The following is a 21,689-nucleotide window of genomic DNA, read 5'->3' as shown; positions in this document are numbered from 1 at the left end:
ACACACCCGGAATATCTTATTTGATACATAACAACCATAGGCCAGAACCACAGGTTTATCCAAGCCTACCTTGTTCATATCTATTCAAGTACCCGATTCTGCCTGCATCCTTATTTTACTGTGTGTGGGGTGGGGAAGAAGGTGCATTGCTCAGTGGTTAGAAACTAGAACTTACGACCGTGAGGTTGTGAGTTCGACTCTCGGACTTGTACCTCAGAGGGTAACTTTCTAGGTGCAATCCCATGGTCAATATTGACCTTAGGGGGGTCTCCGATATATATATATATATATATATATATATATATATATATATATATATATATATATATATATATATATATATATATATATATGTATATATATATATATATATATATATATATATATATATATATATATATATATATATATATATGTATATATATATATATATATATATATATATATATATATATATATATATATATATATATATATATATATATATATATATATATATATATATATATATATATATATATATATATATATATATATATATATATATATATATATATATATATATATATATATATATATATGTATATATATATATATATATATATATATATATATATATAATTGTTGCATTTTTCAATTAAACGGAGTTGCGTGAAACGATCGTACTGCATTACCACTGGATATCTTTGTTGCTTATTTTGATTTTAATCACCTTATTTTGAAATTGTATGGATAATACCGTTCTAAATTCTGGACCCTCAACCAACTAAAGTACCATATTTACCTGAATATCTCCAGTACGTTAAACGAAACAAATCGGTGACGAAGTAGTACACATACACTGAGATTCTGTGGTCGATAATGATTACGGCATTAACACTAGTAGTTTACATAATGAATGCTAATCATATTCGAATTCATACTTACGTATGCATCCTTGTGACATATCAGCAAATGGATTTTACGCTATTTGTATATAACCATAAACTAGCGGTTCAATTCGCATCGGATTTCTTTTAGGTACTCGAAATTGATAATCGCAAAAAATGGCGTCCATAGCTATTGAAAAGGATTTGGGGCGAGTTGTTTTGCCGGTCTACGACTATCAATTGGTGTAGCAGACGGCAATTTGAAGGAACCATCCTCACTGAGCTGACCTGCATCCTACTGGCGAAGAAGCGGCGTAAGTGCATAAAATATATGTAGTGCGTAATGTTCACGTAAGCACATACATACACACACGCACGCACACAGGAACACACAAACTTACACACTACGCACACGCACGCACTCACACTCACACGCACGCACATGCACACGCACATCGTGCACACACACACATATTTATGCATTTGTGTGCATATCGTTTTTAAATACCAACAGTTCGAGGAGTGTAACTTCATATACGCAGGAGAATTAGTTGTCTTTTATGGATTTAGTCAAGTGTACTTTAAATCCATTTCGGGGAAATCTAAAGTAAATTAATCGATTTCTTAATGTGTAAACAATGATTTTTTTTGTTTACCACTAACAGCGAGGAAATTAATTTCAAGAAAAGTAATATGGTTTTAGGAAGTAAGGATATAGTTTTAGCAAAACATCTTTTCACAAAGAAATTATTGAGCTATTAAACCAGAGATTACTTCGCTCAGTTAATGGTATATACTTATACATTCATTAAATACATATGTACATTATATATATATATATATATATATATATATATATATATATATATATATATATATATATATATATAGACATACACACACACACACGCACAAGCACGGACGCACACACACACACACACACACACACACACACACACACACACATACTTATATGATGTGTGTGAAAGAGAGCGATAGAAAAGTTTGTTTTGTTTATCTTTCTCAACATGAATTATTTCCCTTGTCTTATTTTCCGAATTAATTCCTTTCATTGTTCAGTAATGTTAGTTTTAATGATTTTTTTTTCCTCACTGCTTATTTATGCCAAACGATATTAAACATGCTGCTTGAAAAACCTATTGGTGTTGACCTACTTAATGCTTGCAGCGTTGTAAAATCTTTAGGTGAGGAATAATTTCCTCTCATATTGTTAGTATTGTTGAACATATTTATTGACAGATTACTTTCTCAAAGATTTCACCGTAGAATGTTTCTTTCATGTAACTATGGTATATTTCTAATTCGTTTTCTTTTTTTTTAGTTTACTGCTCGATGCTGCCCTACTTAATATGTTTATGTCTTCGCCTTATTTCTCTGAGATTTCCTGTGTAACATCGATTTTTCATTATATCAGTAAAGCTGTTTTCTATTTACCTTCTTCGCTAAGAAACCTAAGTAGGTGTATAGAGTTGTGATGATATGTAAATTGGTTGGCCATCATGAGTTTTGTTTTTCTTTTCTTTTTTCTTCATAAGAATCAACTATATTTTATTACAATCCCTTAGCTATTGGTCTAATCTTAACGCTCTTGTTGCCGTCGTAGTTTCCACTTCTGTTACTACTACTACTACTACTACTACTACTACTACTACTGCTGCTACAGCTGCTGCTACTACTACTACTACTACTACTACTACTACTACTACTACTACTACTACTACTACTACATATTTATTTATCTATCTACACACACATATGTATGTACTATTATTAATATTACTACTAAAGCATCAGCTGCAGAATCATTAGGACTCCAGGCGAAATGCTTAGCTTCGTTTCGTCTGCCCCTACATCCTGAGTTCAAATTTCACCGAAGGAGAAAGAGAGTTTGTTATTACTAACAACAACAAATTTGAACGTATACGAAAGAAAAAAGAAATAGTTTTTGATATGAGTAGAATAGACTGACACGTCGTCAGTATTTGAAAAATGTATTACTTGATTATCCTCGGGATAAATTAGAGATATCGTTGACACATTAGAACACGTTAAATGAATACATTAAATGAAACGGTATTAGAACACATTAAATGAATGGTTCGCGTAAACTTCATAGCGTGTCTTTTTAATGACCACAGTAAAGATAAATGATAAGGTTAAGTTTTATGAGAATATATATGTCTGCATATAACATATAATTGCTGCAATGCATTTTATCTCTCGCTTCAAACAATCTGTCCTCCCACAACAAGGCTCAAACATGTAATCGATTTAATTATACCCACGTATATAACTGGTAATTATCTTGTTTACAAAATGGACAAGAAAGACGATCTCCTAGCAGTGTTTGAACATACAAAACGAAAGTTCGCAACAAGACACTACAAGGCATGTTGTCCTCTTGTATAAAATTTCCACCTCTCGTCAAACAAATATCTTTCAAAATGTCACATTTTCAATGCACTTAATCCACAGTGAAGATGTTTGTAAATTTCTCTCCTTTCATTCTTTATTAACATCTTCATTTGCTGAAAAATGAGTAATTTCATGCGTCACATGGAAGCATTAATCATGCCATTGATTCGATTTCATGATGATGATGATGATGATGATGATGATGATGATGATGATGACGACGACTACGATGACGACGTGGGTGACGACGGCGGCGGCACTGACGCCGACAATGATCACGCGGATTATAAAGGCGAAGAAGACGATGATGATGGTATTAATGGTGGTGAGAATGTCCATGTGTATGGTATTAGCTTAACGGCAGTCTGCGCTGCTTAGATTAATAACATCAACAGCAATAACAACAACGACAAGAGAATTTCATAAATCTGGTTTAAAGAAGCAGTAATAATGCAAAAGGCTTTGTGGAATTTCCTTTGGGACTGTCTGTTGTGGCTGCATTAAAAAAAACAAATGGATGATTACGTTGAATTGTTGCAAGTTTAATTTGTCACTGTATTCTCACAGGCCTGTCGCTTTCGTGTTGGATTTCTCACCAAGTCCGATTCTTCATCAAATTCGATGTCTCCGCATGATGTAGGTTTGCATGATGTCACTGTTCAACATTATTAACATATCATGTTATTAAAACGGACGTGGTTTTATTAGAGCTGCTTGCTTTAAATTTTCCTAATGTAACATTGTTTTGTGGACTATTATCTATTCTGCACAACTTCTCACTGAATTTCAGACACAGGTTAAGGTCACTTCAATCTTTTATATGAGGTAAAAACTGGGTGAAGTAGGTTGCAATTGTACGTGGTCATGCTTTCTTCATTGCATAAACCAGACTATATCAAATGACATACACTGATTTTAAAATCAGTATTTAGTAATAAAATTATTTCCATTAATGTAAAGAACACCACACTTGTTGCATTTCTGATCTATGAAACACGCAATAAAAGCCATTGTAGTAGATGCACAAAGCCCCATTTAGTGGTGGTGTCGATTTGTCTTACGTTATTCAATGGACACTAGTATTAGACGAATACTTACTGTTCTCAATCGGGAAGGAAGAGATTATTCAGTTCGGAATATAAAGAACAATAACTAAATATTAGAAGGCATCTTATTAAATATATCCATGTATTTCTAATATATGTATACATTCAAACTTATACGTCTTTACATGTACATTCTATACATACATAGATGCATACACATTCTCCCCCAAATATATATATTATGTATATATATATATATATATATATATATATATATATATATATATATATATATATATATATATATATATATATATATATATATATATATATATATATATATATATATATATATATATATATATATATATATATTATGCATATATATATATATATGTATATATGTTATGTATATATATATGTATATATATTATGTATATATATATATATGCATATATATATATATATATATATATATGGTGGTGCACCAGCATGACCGCAGCCACTTGACTGAAACACATAAATATATATATATATATATATATATATATATATATATATATATATATATATATAGATAGATAGATAGATAAATAGATAGATATATAAGCGTCTGGACATAATATAGCATTTCGTATTTAAGCACAAGAAACATATCGTACAATTTATTATATTTATACCGTTGGTACTAAGGAAATGACTACTGGTGCTATTAAATAATATGCATTATTTAGTATATAAGACGAAATATTCGTTACCACCATTGTCTATAGACATAATGTGTGATTGGTCAACTATAAGACGATGAAACAATTGTAACCCATGAACTAAATATATGTTAAAATCTAATATATGTTCATATGCATATATGTGTCTGTCAGTATATATATATATATATATATATATATATATATATAGAGAGAGAGAGAGAGAGAGAGAGAGAGAGAGAGAGAGAGAGAGAAAGAGAGAGAGAGAGAGCGAGAGAGAGCGAGAGAGAGAAAGACAGAGAAAGAAAGCGAAATAAAAAAGAGAGAATCCAATCATATCAACAAGTAGGACGGCAGGAATTCATAGGTATTTAGAATTGTGCTCACTCTAACGTAACATCTTGCCTTAGTTGTCATTTGTTTTAGGAAGCTGTAATTATATACACGCACATGAATAGAAAGAGAGAGAGGGAGAGAGATAGAGAGACAGACAGACAGGCAGAGAGAGACAGAGAGAGACAGAGGTAGTTGAACCATTCTTTTCGTTGTTGTTTACATCATGTATTTCAGTTTAATTAGTTAATTGGAAAATTTTGCATTTGTGTAGTTGATATGATATGCACAAAGAATAACAATTATTGCACACAGTGAACCTGATCTTAAATTAAATTTTACGAAAGATGATATAATTGCATTTCTTTCCATGAGTCGGAAAAGCAGAGCGATTCAGATTAATCTATAATTATGTTAAGCTAGAATCATCCAAATCTAGACACTCTACTTTTATTATGAGCCGTATATATCACCTTGCCATGTTACAATTATATGTGTCATATTGATAGCTATTACGATAGCATTTTCACATGTTTTATGAACAAAACTTAAAAGAAACTAAATAAAATTATTTATAACCAATAAACCCATACGTCTTACATATTAATGATTATTACGGACCACATTAAATGTTTTTATTTTTTTTTTGTCTAGGCTCAATGTAATACATATGGCAATAACTGTATACAAATAGTTCTTAAGGCAGCAAGCTGACAAAACCATTCACAATGTGAGCAAAACTTTTTTTCAGCATTTCTACTCTTTTTTTTTTTTTTTTGTGAGATCCAATGCCACCGAGATCGATTTTGCCGCCCGTCTTTTTGGTCAAAATGAAATAAGTACATGTTGAGTACTGGAGTCTCTCTAATCGACTTCTACCCGCCACACCAACAATTTCGATTCTAGTTCTAAAATATGATACCAATAGTTATATACATTATTTAAAGCGGGGAGCTGAGAGAATTATTAGCAACACGACAAAATGCTTAGCCATATTTCATCCATCTTTACACCATGAGTTCAAATTCCATCGATTCTGGTTTTCACCCTTTCGAAATAAATACGTCCCAGTTTAGCACTGAAGTCGGTGTATTCGACTTAACCCGCCAAAACGAGAAAAAAATTAAGTAAAAAATGTTGTGGCCTCGTACAAAAATTTATAATCACTCATTATAAAATATTTTACAGGATTTCTGTATAACACACTTAAAACAATTATGATAACTTTCTATTGACGACTAATTTTGCTTCCCTGCATTGTAAGTTATCCATCCCTTCTAATCTTAACAAACCTTTTCACTGGGTATTTGTACATTTTGTGAATATGGTATCGTTTTGCCCTATCAAAATTTTCTCACGATCTAGACATTTACATTAGATGAATTTTGGTTATTTGAGATGCATTTCATAGCACACACACACACACACACACACACACACACACACACACACACACACACACACACACACACATACACACACACGCACATACACACACGCACACACACACACACACGCACACACACACATATATATATATATATATATATATATATATATATATATATATATATATATATATACATACATACATACATATAAATATATATACATATATATGTAATTATAATTATAGATGTGCATCTATATATGTGTGTGTGCATGTAATATGCATGTGTGTGTATGCATTATAGTGTATTGAATAGTTAATCCTAATTCAATGATTGATTGCCTTTATTGTTTATGTGTATCATATTCAGACGTTTTAGCAGAAAAATTAGCTGGCGTATATATGTGTACGTCCGGTGATTTTTGGGCCCAAACCCGCCCGTGAAATACCTAACAATTTCCTCACATTTGTTTGATAATATTGCAGCACTCAGCTACTAGATGGATTTCATTTACTCCTCCACTAAATAGCCCTATTGACGAATCGTTGTGCTCATGTTCCTTGGTTAGAAAACATCATTATTTCTTGAATAATTTCTATTAGAGTATTATTATATATTAACGATTTTAAAATATGTCAGTTAAACGAATAATCCGATAATCTAACAATTATTATCTATTACAGCACATGATGTACGAAGGGATAGCGTTCACACATTTTACTTAAGGACTAACGGAAATATTTTCCGTATTCATTTTAATTATTAATTGGGTTTAAAAGGTTGTTCACCGTTCCGGAACCTGGCGAATTGTATGGAATCGGGTGCAACGACGATCGTATAATGGATGTGCGTGTCCATTAAATGCTTAAACTGAAAGGCAGAACAAATCCCGCATGCGTTTTTATCTCCATATGCATTGATTAAATAGGCACTCAGGCACTCACAGTTATGAATGCATATGTGTGTATGCGTATGTATACATACCTACATATAATACTTACAAGCATATGTATATATAAGCATATATGCATACATACCCGCTGATATAATGAATGAATTGGATAAACACTCACATACATGCATACATGTATACATGTTCATTTCGTAACATCTGCAACTTATGAGTGTGCACCAATGAAAGCTACATTCCAAAGTGCACTAACATCACGATTACGGTGCACCACACTATGATTAGGCAAATTCGAATACTAACCTCATTATCATATATGTGACTTTATCTTCCCTTCATGCTGTTGAGATTTACTGGAAATAGTTGTGGTATACGTTTTCGTAGGATTCATAAATGATTTTCGTCTTTCTCTAATCTGAACCGTACGTTACTTAAGCTAGCTCAAACTTTCACTACTGTCTGCAAGCTTCGACGTCTATAATAAACAAATATTTCCATGGAGTATTTGATCCAATGTGGACAGGGATAGAGAAATGTACAGTTATGTAACTGGTTATATTCTGACCGAATGCTATTCTCAACACTCAACACACATTTCTTGTAAACTTAGTTAACTTCTTAATATACACTGGTACCTGTGTGTAATCGGTAAATACTTTTAGCAAACATTAGAAATACCTGTGCACCATTCATTACAAAGTGATACTAAAGATGAATGATTGAAATATTATAACAACACGTATTCATTCTATATTTTTCAGAGACATTAAGATATGCGATGTAATTCATTTTGCGTCATTAATCAGTCTATTTTAAAACTTGTTGTATTAGACAAAGTCCCGATTAAAGTAACCTTCACTGAATAAAATACAAAATACAATGACTAATGTTATTTATAGAAAATTGGAAGGTAATTGTTGGATATCTTCAGACATCATTTTCATTACTATAAGGTCATTATACGTCGGAGCCTTTCATAATACCGATTTCTTAAAATGCATTAATAATCGTTTTGCCTCATATTAAACAACTGGTGCCTGCTTATATGGTGTGCAATTGACTGGTCAGGTTTTTATATATTCTAACTTACGTGAGGTGGAATTTTGAAAACTAATCACACACACCCAAAAATCTCAAAACAATTATTTCATCCAACAGCGGCAGCTGCCTCTGAAGGTCGGCAATGCGTTGAAATCATATGATAGGACAGTATTATCCGCTGGTGGATTGACGGATTTCGACAACTCGTAATGGAATTTCAATGCATTATTGCTTTTATCGTCTACAAATATCACTATACAACAGATCCTTTGAAGGTACGCTATTTCGGCTTCTCGTCTTTGCAATAGCACTCTTTCGGTCATTGCACATTTACAATCGTAGACGGGAATAGACACGAAAACAGATTTGTTAGAGAGATCTGGATGTCCTAACAACCTCTCCTGATTTGAGGATCAAATACTGGTAATGGCGCATTACTGCCACATACCCTTAAATTCTGGTATTCATCTCAGCCTCCTTCTGCACATCAGTCATGAATACATCTACATACATAAAATCCTCGATTGTTTACTTACTCTCAGACTTAGCTCAGCAACACTATACCCATCTCTCCTTTAATATATGTATATATTTATACGGCCATACATACATATTTACGCGCGCACACACACACACGAACATATATATATATATATATATATATATATATATATATATATATATATATATATATATATATATATATATATATATATATATATAGATAGATAGATAGATAGATAGATAGATATACAGGGCAGGGAATCGTCAATTAGTAATAAAATTAATAATTAACACAATTTTGCCGGGTAAGGCAGGTGTTTTTTTTACTCTTCTCTACTGTTTTTTGTTCTGTGTGTATCAAAAATATCGCTATCAATTTAGAGTAATAATTTAGAGTTTTGGAATAGTAGTTCTTTGGCTGCTATTTCTGAATTTTCAGTATGTTGGAGAAGCAGGTTACTGTCAATCCCTATATATTTATGATTATATATATATATATATATATATATATATATATATATATATATATATATATATATATATATAGCTTAATAATTTATAACTTTTCACTTTTACCATTTATAGAATCAGCCTCTGATTCTTGCTGTATAATGTATACATTAACAAGACGAGTTAGTTTAGCCCTCGGCACCAGGTGAGAGTCACTGATGAGAATTACTGAAATCCGAAATTATGGAAGATATGGCTCAGTGTCGTTTGTTGTAGGAAGCCTGTCTGTCTTGTTCGTTATTAGATGGATGCATTTCCTTGCCTAAGAATTGTTCTGAGTCTTATTTCTAGCAATGCTTATGCTGACTAGCAGATTTAGTCAACTTAGTGACGCCGATAAACATATGTGTGTGTCTGTGTGTAGTATAATACACACACAATCACACATATATATGTTAGAGGAGGTGAGTGCTTTTAAGTATTTGGGATCACATGCAACGACGGATGGGGCGTTGGCTTAGGAAGTGAAATATAGAGTGAGGGAGAGGAGTAAGATACTTGGAGTTGTGAAAGGTATGCTGAGAGATAAAAAGGTTGAGTATGAAAGCGAAAAGTGTATGAGTGCGTAATTGTGCCGACAATGTTATATGGTGCAGATACGTAGGGCCTGAGAGAAACGACAAGGAGGCGACTAGATGTATGTGAGTTGAGATGTTTGAGGGCTAAGGTTGATGTGACACGAACGGAGAAGGTGAGGAATGAGTAGGTGCGAAGATGAGCAAGAATGAGAGAAAGACTGACACCCAAAATGGATAGCACTGCCTTAACGGGTTTAACCTGAAAAATCAACCACAGGAATTATTGTTTGTAAGCTAAGTACTTATTTTATCGGTCACTTTTCCCAACCAAACAACTAGTTTACGTGGGCATAAGCACACCAATATCAGTTGTCAAGTGATGATGGTACAACAAACACAGACAAAATCACACACACATTCAAGACTACCACATACTTAAATAGTGAAAGCACCATGGCCATATCGCTGATAGCTCTATCGTGTACAAATAATGATGAAGGACATATATGTACTCAGAACAGTAAAAACGGATTCGTACGCCAGTTCTGCATACATTCACAAATGGCTGACTGAATATACAACCAGTCATCGAAAAGACTTACATCGTGCTACATGACTCCACTAACCCAAATTAGGTCATGTAGACGAAAACCAATTGGTTTATGTGATCGTTTTGAAAGATTATTAAGACGTGTTATTATATAACCAACGATAGCCTTAAGAAACACAGACAATATATATATATATATATATATATATATATATATATTCCGTCAACTGTCATCGTCTTTTGCTTTCTGTAAATTTGAGTTATATATATATATGCCTGTGTGTGTGTGTGTGTTTGAGGGTAGGGTGAGTTTATATGATATAATATGATAAAATGTGATATATATAAATATATATATATATATACATTGTTGAAATTTACAGATAAACAAACGATGAAGACAGGTGTATAAGAAACAAGTATGTGTATTAATTTCATGCTCAGGAAAGTAAGAAAATATTTTACGTTTCGAGTTTACACTCTTCACCAGAAAAGAACCGGAGAAATAAACAGAGAGTGAGTAAAAAGAGAGAGAATAAATACGTTTTCCTTTTCTGTTTTATTCTCTCTGTTTATTTCCTGGAATTCTTTTCTGTTCAAGCGCATAGGCACGAGACGTAAAAGACTTTCTCACCTTCCTGGCTTATTGTTTATAGACCTGTCTTTGTCTTTTGTTTTTCTGTAAATTTCAACTATACATTGTATGGTCACTTGTTCACACCAGTTTTATCCTGCTTTTAATCTCCTACACTTCGGATTTACTTCTACCTGAACTTACTGCGCCTCTCCTCATCTACACACCAGCATTCCACCTGGATTACTATTGGATACACATACAGATTTCACTGGACTCTTCCGTATATATATATATATATATATATATATATATATATATATATATATATATATATATATATATATATATATAAATATATATATATATATATATATATATATATATATATATAATTGATTTCCGATGTGTATTTTCTATTTATAAATTATCTTTCTGTTAATGACTGATTATTGAAAGTCATTTAACTAGCAATATCATTTCTAGACACTGTGAGATAATGTAATCTTAGGGGGACGTAAATTTTATTGGTTGTGAACTCAGCATATACACATATAGAATATACAACAACACTTATAGTAATTCAGTAAATGTTTGTGGAAAATATTATGTAAGTGTATGGCTTTGTTCCGTTTGATATTTCCTGAGAGATGGTGTGAGGTTTCCCGTTGTGTTCATGAAAACAGTTTCCATCACTGTTGGGAGCTGTTTCTTTTCCTTCAACCGATAATCATATAAAAGTTACTATCGTTTATTCCTTTTATCTGTTCCCCCTATCTAAATTGTCAAAATGAAATCAATATTTTAAATCCCGGTACAAAGTGATTGTGTTGCGTCATGAAATATTTTATAATAGTATTTTAAGAGTGAATGAAGTTATGGAGCTTCAAAGGAGAAACAGAGGACCGAAAATGTACATGCTAATTGTTTGTAAGATCTGATGAATGATTGTGTTCTTTTATTTTTGAATATATAGAATATGGATGAGTGGTAAATTGAGAATTTGGTAGACTTACAATGTAATATATCTAACATTACTGACATCCAACAATACTGACCTACAAAAGGTTGTATTTGCATCACTCGATATCAGTTCTAAGGAAAAGCATAAATTACTGTCGAAGTACATAGCTGTAAAGTGGACTTCAAAAAAAAATATGTATACATACATGCATGCATACACACACGCGCACATATATATACATACATATATATATATATATATATATATATATATATATATATATATATATATATATATATATATATATATATTTATATATATATATATATATATATATATATATATATATATATATATATATATATATATATATATATATATATATATATATATATATATATATATATATATATATATGCATGTATGTATGTATACACACACACACACACACACACACACACACATATAAATATATGTATACATGTGTGTGTTTGTGGGTGAGAATTGGCGTCTGTTCAGTACAGTTTAAATGGTTCGGAAATACTTTGTAACCATTTAGAAATATCACTGATATTTTCCTACTAATTAGAACTCCCGAATTTGAATAATAATTGACGTAAACAACAATCAGCATACGAAAAATATTTCAAGCCTTATTCACTTTCTAACTAACGCTTCACGTACTGTCAGTATAAATGGCCTTATGAATATTTAGATGGTCTTAATTGCTGAGATCTCTTGCATGTCATAACATATGCTGTCTTCAAAGTTATAGAATTAGAAAAGCATTCCCGCTTTGCAACCATATCACGTTTCTTGTAAATTGACAACAATCACTGACGAAGACAATAGAATGATTACTAGAGTTGATAGTTTCACCTTTTCTTATCCTCAATGGCTCCTCTGTCTCATTAAATCAAAATCAAAGAAAATGCTAAGATCGATGCATTACACTTTAAATATGTTCACGACTGAATTCTTTCCAATATGCCATTTTATATTCCCAAATTAAACACCATCTACACTGAATTACTAGCAGTTATTTACTTCGAAAGAAATGAGTAAATTTTCGTGGATATCTGAGTGTTGCTTTTCATATTCCTCCAATGGGTGTTTCTTTTTTTATATTTTTAAACTTATATTTAATGGCATGTTACCATAATCTGTAATTAATCATTTATTTTCTAGTATTTCAGCTTTCCTTTTTATCATTAACTGATGGTAATGTGAGTCGTTTTAGATGAAGACACAGTGTAAATTATGCATACTGCAATTAAAATTAGGTTCTAGGTGAAATGAAAGCCAAAAACTAAATACACTTTAAAGACAACTGAACGAAAAACGAATGATAAAAATAACGCCGAAAGAAATTTATTATTTCCCAAGTGACATGTGTCTAATTTTATCGATTATTTCGTTTATTTTATTTCAAATAGTAATTTTGTTTCATTTTTCCTTTACACATTTTGAACGGGCTTCATAAATATTTCTCTTTTCTTTCTTGTATTTGAAAGAAAACACTAAAAGAGTCGTTTACTTCCAATTCTAATTCAGTTTCATTACTCGCTTTGCCAAATTGATTCGTTTATATTCTGAATATCTCAAACCATAATAAGTGTATCTCGTAAATTATGCGTAAGTGTATCCTTAAATTTTTTTTGCATGTTTTAATGAATAATTACAAAATCCGATGGAAAATGATTTAGCTCTTTACTTGAAATTCAAAAGACTGCGTCAGTCAGTGAAACGTTTGGCTCCATATTAATGAAATTTAATTAGAAGAGCATAGTATACCTTCAAATTTCTTTCCCATTTCGCTTCAATTCAGTGATAATATCATAATGCATAATGAGTTATAATAAATTCTATGTAAAAACTGTATAAGTACATCACAATATGAATATAGTAGCATAAGATGTACTAATTCTTACGTTACTAATATCTGATGAGGCTAATTTAATAAAGAAAAGAATTATATTCTCGATAGGTATCAAACTTCCCCCTTTAAATATCTACTCCAAATCCCGTAATCATTGATCGATATACTTAAAAGAAGTAATATAAAGGACAATCTAGGATGACAGTCATAACTGTGCAGAACATAAAGTCAAAAGTGTGAGAAACATTATGTTGATATCCGAGTAAAAGGAAATACTAAATAAAACTGTCGTGCTTTCAAATTAACCTTTTCTTCTATAAGTCTGGCAAAAGGAACATATATCAAAGCAGGCCTAACAGAGCAAGATGTTTGAGATGCCTGGTACAAAACCATCATGACCATGTGGGCATGTATATCTTTGATTATCCATGATCTATTACAACGTAAATATATGAATTTCATTCATTTTTTGAACATATATTTTCATCCTATATGAATGAATGTCTTCCTTAGTGTGCACGTACTTCTGGCATATATGTTTTCTACAAAATTCTTTGTGATTTTGTCTGGTCTTGTGTACATGTGTGTATCCATATATTGATGGACCTGCTATGAAATAGTCAAAAAGAATTTAGAGGTCGTATGTACATTTCTTTACTGTGATTGTGAGAAATAAAATGATAATATTTTCTTAGAATCAAACCCCAAAAGCTTAGGAAAGTGGTACCATTAAAATCCCATATATAAGACCCCGCAATGATGAAAGACTGAGTTGACTTCAGTACAGTTACATATTCTAGCAATTTTTCGACTTAAATCTAGTCTTAGCCTCACGGAGAACTTCAAAAGTTGCCCTTCATACTTTTTACACACACACACACACACACACACACACACACACACACACCGACACATACACACATACACACATACACACATACATATCTCTCTCTCTCTCTCTCTCTCTCTATATATATATATATATATATATATATATATATGTTTAAATATATATAAAGGGCATTAACTGTGTATTAATGCCTCACACTATCGAGGGACTAAATAAGTAAAAAAACTACAAAAAAAATAAGTAACATATTTACCGAAAGCGAGGGAATGCAGCTTTTCAAAATTTATCTCTTAAAAACATTTAACTCAACGGTAGACCACTGGTTTCTCAATCAAATACAGAAAAAAACTGAAGTAACCTGTATTCTTTTGTTCAATATATATATATATATATATACACACACATACACAAGTACCTCCGTATTGCGGTTAACTCATGTAACAAGATTTCACGCTAACGGGAGCTGTATATTATAACCATTATATTCGGATTACGGTCTGCAATATACTATGAAGTAGGTAAGCAAATGCCTTTCAAATAAAATGTTATAACGTCCTACTGTATATAAAAAGTTGAATGAAATGTCATAAGGCCATGAGTATTGACTTGAGATTAAAGAGCCACAACAATACATTTAGTAAGAACAATATAACCACTTAAATAGCAACTATACTCGCCTACTGTCACTAAGAACTAAACTAACGCAACACACACCATTCATACTATCAACTTACCAACTTTTTAATCCAGCGAGCTACAACTAGTATTAGTATGTATGGCAATACATTGTTGTGTATGAGTGCCTGTATCGATATGTGCATGAGAGAAAGAGGGGGAGAGGGGATAGAGAAGATCAGAGAGAATGTGTGCATGTATGTTTGTGTATTTGTGTATGAGTGTGCGTGTGTATCTATTTGTCTAAATTTAGAAGTGCAAGGGACGAATTGTCTATACAATCTGGTGAACCTTCGGGTAACAGTAGTCATATAGTACTGTCTTCGTCTGAGTCCGAGGAAGACAGTAGTATATGATTACTGTTACTCGACGATTCACCAGATATTATAGAAAATTCGTCCCTTGCACTTCTAACTTAAGACAAATAAATACACACACACAGTCATACACAAAGAGACACACATACACACACACACATTCTCTCTTTCAATATGGTATCGACAGGAATAAAGCAACCTCGTCTCTTACATATCAGATCTTTCTTGGGCAAATTGTTTTACTACATGTTTGCTGTTGATAATTAATTACCGATACACTTGAAATTGCCCTTCAATTTAAGATGATTGTAAACAAGCTATCAATTAGATGTAAAGGTAGTAGCACGAAGAGGTACTCTAAATATATTACACTGAATATTAAACCTGTTGTTTCTAAAAGATTTGATGCGGAAATAAAATTTATATTGGTCCAAACTTTAAATCTTGCAATTCCGCAGTGGGAAGAGTACTTGACGGTAAAGACCAAATTATTTCAAGTGCTCAAGATCAAATTCCGGACGTAATTCATTCAGAAACTACACATCATGCTTAAGAAGTAACAACATTCGAGTGTCTGCCTCGGTGATGAGAATCGGCATAATGTGCAGACAAACACATTGATAATTAAAATAAAAATAAACTTAAATTTTATATGACGATGTGCAGAAAAAATAAAGGTGAACATTCCCATGAAAACTCATTTTTTGCTAGCAAAAGCGAGTTTGAAATGTTTAAGAAGCGCATGAATTTTGTATAAGAAAATGACTTACTTAAACTATGAGCGAAGGTAGAGCGCAGCTGAAGGAAAGCAAATTACGTATACGGTATGCAATATAGTATATTTACACGAATATATATATATATTCAACCTGATAAATAATAAACCAATTCGTAATATTGTTAAGCTGCATGTCAATATTATATGCCATATAATAACAAATCTTTAAAATCTCACTTACCTTATGATTTAAAGAAGTCTTTTATCGAAATCCATTCGGCTAAGCTTTACAAACATCTCATGTGTCCGTATTCCAAATACAAGGAGGGCAGTTTTTCACTGAGGTACAATCCACTGTTCTCAGAAGTAAATGCTGTATGATTCTTCGGTCGATTTCTTTCCGGTAACACTGATATCAGCTACATTCATATTATATTGTCACTTTAGAATATATAGCTATATATTAATAAGTGAATGTCTAAATGTGAGTATGTTTATGAATGTACATCCATATATATATATATATATATATATATATATATATATATATATATATATATATATATATATATATATATATATATATATATATATATATATATATATATGTATGTATGTATATATATTTATATAAATTTATATATATGTATTATTTTGTTTTCAGGTATTTACATATTCATATACATATATATATATATATATATATATATATATATATATATATATATATATATATATATATATATGTATATATCGAATATCTACCAGTATATTACACGACTGACGTAATATATTATTTATGATATTCACTATTCAAATGTACCCTTGAGATACGATAGCGAGTGTATTTTACTATATAACAGATGTTTATGCATATTAACATATGACCATTCAAATTTGGAAAATATAAGGAATCATATGCTTAAATGCAACCAAAAATATCAATTCAATTTCGTCGGTTGTTTTCCCAACGACCTTTGGAGATTTTAAGTTTAATATGCATTTCATCTCGTTTATACAATTAATCATTTACTTTCATTATAATCTGTGAAATTACCAATACTTGTGATTTGTGTTCAAAAGCTTATGAATTTGAAAGAGTATACTAAATGTACCACAATAATATTAAGTGTAATAACTCATATGTATATTTTTATCTAATGTATTGTTAACTTATGAATTTTAACTCCAAGTACCTGTATTATTAGAATGATACATGTATATATAGTAAACCCTACAGAGATCAGGTGTGGTTAATGCTTGCACTAACATACGCTATATGAATTAGAATAGATTTCAAAGGTTAGCGTCAAATTACGAGGAAATATAATTTTAATTATTTTAATTACTTAAATTGTTGTTGCCATATAACAAGTTTAAGTTCTCATGAATTCTGATGAAATTGATTTAGGTAAAGCAAATATTTTCATTCATGACAATTCAATTACAGATATAGTTGATTTATAAACATACATTTACGGTTACACACACATACACACGCACATATATATATATATATACACATATATAAATATATATATATATATGTATATATATATATATGTATATATATATATATATATATATATATATATATATATATATATATATATATATATATATATATATATATATATATATATATATATATATATATATGTATATATATGTATGTATATATATGTATATATAAATATATCAATAGATATATATTAATATTTATGGACAATGATTTAAAAATAAAGTGTCCAAATTTGAATGCGATCCATTTACAATTATTCTTGAAAATTAATATTACTTGATGTATGTAACTGGTGTTGTTAGAGTATGCATATGTAAAACCATAGTTCCCCTCTCAAATTTGGCACATATGTAAGCACCGATACCTATACAGATTGGGAAGAAAATTGTTTTCATATTATCGCTGAAAATGGTCTTTGTACCTGCACTGATTCTAAGAATTCAAACTATTATTATATGCACGCATAAAAATTGTAAGCGTGCATTTTGCCTCATATGGTAAATAATCATTTTCAAATATATAATATATATATAATCGCATTTAGTTAAAGCTGATACTCTAATGTGAACAATTTTAATAAATATCCATACGAATAAAAGTAATAAAATTGTAGATCGTTAAATGCTTTGTTCAAAATATTTACAAAGTTTATTTTTTCTTACATGTACTGGTCTCCAAAAATGCACTAATGACGTTTGTGCACGATTTTAAAATTTCCAAGTTAAAGTCCCAAATCTGAAAATATACAGAAATAAGTGAAATTCATTATTTTGGAGGGAAAAAATTAGTTATACTAGTTATTTCAATGTCAGAATGGCGAATACAAATACATTCAATAAAATTGTAATTATAATGTTTATATACCAAAAAGATTTTATAACATTTTTCTAACATTTTTCTGACATAATTTAAATATATACTTTAGCCATGTAACACAAGCCTTCTGTAGTTTTTTCACTCTTATCTTATATATATATATATATATATATATATATATATATATATATATATATATATATATATATATGTATTCATATATATGTATTCATATATATGTATATATATGTATATATATATATATATATATATATATATATATATATATATATATATATATATATATATATACATACATATATATGAATACATATATATATATATATATATATATATATATCTTTATATATATATATATATATATCTTTATATATATATATATATATATATATATATATATATATGTATTCATATATATGTATTCATATATATGTATATATATGTATATATATATATATATATATATATATATATATATATATATATATATATATATATACATACATATATATGAATACATATATATATATATATATATATATATATATCTTTATATATATATATATATATATCTTTATATATATATATATATATATATATATATATATATATATATATATATATATATATATATATATATATATATATATATATATACATATATATATATATATATACATATGCATGCATAAGTGCATACATACATACATACTAACATAAAGTATGTTCTTCGCAGGGTGTAACCCTCTTGTCTATATGTTCACTCTAACAAATATCGCAAAGTAAAGTATAATGACAATGATGAAAAAAAACAGTGAGCAAATTATATTAGTACTTCAGCTCAATACTTGTTTCAGTCACCTGACTGTGGCCATGCTGGAGCAACGTCTTTAGTGGAGCAAATCGACCCCAAGACTTATTCCTTGTAAGCCTAGCACTTATCCTATCGTTTTCTTTTGCCGATCCACTAAGCTGCGGGGACGTAAACACACCAGCATCGGTTCTCAAACGATATTGGAGGGCCAAACACAGACACACAAACACATACACTTAGACACACACACACACACACACACACACACACACACACATATATATATATATATATACATATATACGACGGGCTTCTTTCAGTTTCCGTCTACCCAATCCACTCACAAGTCTTTGGTCAGCCCGGGACTATAATAGAAGACACTGGCCCAAGGTGACACGGAGTGGGACTGCATCCGGAACCATGTGGTTGGTAAGCAAGCTACTTACCACACAGCCACTTCTACGCCCGTTTCGTCATATTCCAACATAATCCATCTTAACTCATTAGGCAATATTTTCGTAGTTATTATTGTTCATGCGCTATTTAGGTTTTATTCCAGAAAATAACTTCTGAATTGCGTAAAAACAGCAGGAATAGAATTTAAGGTTGATAGTTCATCAAAATGTTTATGCACATGTGTGGCATATTGTTAGCGCTGGTCATTATATACAAAGTTAGTAGAAAATACGTTTTAGAACAATCGTCACTAAGATTCCGGCTGTGCTGAGGGCTCGTTCTGGCCGACTACATACCACATCGTCATGGTTGATGAGGAGGTGTCTTGGAAGTATAGATACTGACTGGGACTCTGCTGAAGGGGATCCGGCACGAATGGGGAATATAACGATAAATAGTGAATGCAGCAACTCGCTGCAACGACGCATGCATTTAGATCTAACCTGAACAGAATGTCAAGAAACTACGAATAAAAATGCAGTGTGAATTATGTAGTGCTGCTGTTAGTTTGTTAGTAAGCATCATAAATCAGTTCTTATGCGCTAATGTGCATGAATGAATAGTTATGAAATAACAGTTGCGTGCGTATTTTTCTTCGTTTAGTCTTGGTGGGGCAGTGAGTAGTGTTATAACGGGATAGTTTCGGTTTTAATTATTATTAGCACGCTTATTATATAAGCTTGACTGTTGTTCCATGTAGGTGCCTATCTGTTAATATAAGTAATGCTATCACTTTTGAAATTGTGGATGCGTGCGTAATATCTGTATATGTCTGTGCGTATTTCAGTATTTCTCAGAGATTTCAGTATGTAACTTGTATACGTGTATGAGTAATTTACGTGAGTAATTGAGTGGACGATTAGCATTGAATTGTATGAGAAGCTTTTACAGAGTGGAGGTAGCGAAGTGGCAGCATTGTTGCTATATCGGAAAAAATGCTTAGCAAAATTTCTTCCGGCTTTAGGTTCTCAGTTCAAATTCCGCCGAGATCAACTCTGACTTATATTCTATCTGGATCGATAAAACAGGTACTAGTTGAGTACTGGGGTTGATGTAATCGAAGTCCTTTCACTGGAAATACTTAAGGCTTCATTGATTCACGGCAGATAGTGTATTTACTGCCAAAACGGATTTGAATAATTGTGTTCCCTTGTTTTGGGTGCGTTTACATTCTTATAGGTGCATGTAGTCTGTTTCCTGTATGTACAAAGTGAAATGTACGCGTTAAAGTATGTAGTTGTTTAATATATGTAGATTACAAAATTCCT

At 30.8% G+C, this 21,689-nt stretch overlaps 1 protein-coding gene across 5 annotated transcripts in view; it reads right to left on the bottom strand.

Moving 5' to 3' along the window:
* LOC106881850 (uncharacterized) overlaps positions 1–21,689 on the bottom strand; it is a 696,991-nt gene that overhangs the window by 513,003 nt on the left and 162,299 nt on the right. For 4 of the 5 annotated variants that reach the window (XM_089350930.1, XM_089350933.1, XM_089350923.1 and 1 more), the window contains exons 2-3: positions 18,977–19,049; positions 17,034–17,233 (exon numbers count right to left, since the gene is read on the bottom strand). The gene's annotated coding sequence lies outside the window, so the exon portion shown is untranslated. Of the gene's footprint in view, positions 1–17,033; positions 17,348–18,976; positions 19,050–21,689 lie in introns of those variants that run through there. The other variant, XM_052966454.2, reaches the window with a different exon arrangement.

Source organism: Octopus bimaculoides, chromosome 1, assembly GCF_046866305.1.
Source record: "Octopus bimaculoides isolate indiv1 chromosome 1, ASM4686630v1, whole genome shotgun sequence".
Taxonomy (NCBI): Eukaryota; Metazoa; Mollusca; class Cephalopoda; order Octopoda; family Octopodidae; genus Octopus; species Octopus bimaculoides.
This window is presented reverse-complemented; position numbering and strand designations above follow the sequence as displayed.